Consider the following 1,101-nt stretch of genomic DNA (forward strand, 5'->3'; position numbering starts at 1 on the left):
CTGAATGACCTGGTACAACCCGGAACCTCCCTGAACATCAGCTTCCTCATCTGTCAAATGGGACAGACGTATGGTCTACAGATCGCATCATCTGATGTGTGAAAGGCCTGACACACAGCTGGGGTTCCATTCATAGTCAAGGATGCTGGCCCTTTCCTCAGCTGCTACTCAAAGGCTCCATCCCTCCAAGGAAGGTAAGGCCACTTTGGGGTGAGGCCCTCACTTCCTCTGACGGCAAGTCCCACGCCCGGCAGCGCCCTCTCAGCGCTTACTGGCTCCATGGCCGCGATCTTGGAGCTGGCCTGCATCTACATCCCACACAGCAATGAAGGCAAGGTCCAGAGGATAAGATCAATGCCCTCATGGGAGCAGGGGTCTAAATGTTTTCGCAAAGACCCTAGCCAATGTCAACATTGGAGCCTCATCTCTAGGAGCTGGGGGAGCTGCCCCAGCAGCTGGTGTTGCACCCACAGAAGGTCCCACTCCCTCCACTGGGGCTGCCCCAGCTGAGGAGAAGGAAGTAGAAGCAAAGAAAGAAGAATTGGAGGAGTCTGATGTTGACATGGACTTTGGTCTTTCTGCCACACCTCTTCTGTAACCTGGTCGATAAAAAGCTGAACTCTTAAAAAAAAAAAAAAATAGTAGAGGATCCTAGGCTGTCTCTTCACTGATAGGGAACTCACTACCTCATGAGGATAGCTCCTTTGGAAAATGCATCTTCTCACTAAGCCTGGACCTTTCACCTTTAAAAATGGAGCTATGTGGGCCCCCTGCAATTTCACATGTGTCGATCTGGAATACAGTTCCCTCAGGCACGGGAAAGATCAGACCCCACCCTCAAAACTCACCCACGTTGATGTTGACTGGCTGTCAATACAGCCTCAAATCCAACCACGAACTTGTTGCCTTGCTAGGAGATTGCTTGGGCCCCACATGGCCCCTGACACATAGTGTTACCAGTGGCACGCCTCCCACACCCTTCCCCAAGGAAGACATTCCACCAGCATGGCGACATTAACTAAGGAAGCCCATCAGGCCCTTGCCACCCCTCCCTGCCCTTCCTCCTGTGTGCCAGACCCCCGAGGTCCAGACAGGACAAGG

General features: G+C 52.9%; 1 pseudogene; it reads left to right on the forward strand.

Moving 5' to 3' along the window:
- Window positions 1-279: 279 nt before the first annotated feature.
- Window positions 280-598, forward strand: LOC125097411 (60S acidic ribosomal protein P1-like; annotated as a pseudogene).
- Window positions 599-1,101: the final 503 nt, after the last annotated feature.

Source organism: Lutra lutra, chromosome 4, assembly GCF_902655055.1.
Source record: "Lutra lutra chromosome 4, mLutLut1.2, whole genome shotgun sequence".
In the NCBI taxonomy this organism is placed as follows: domain Eukaryota; kingdom Metazoa; phylum Chordata; class Mammalia; order Carnivora; family Mustelidae; genus Lutra; species Lutra lutra.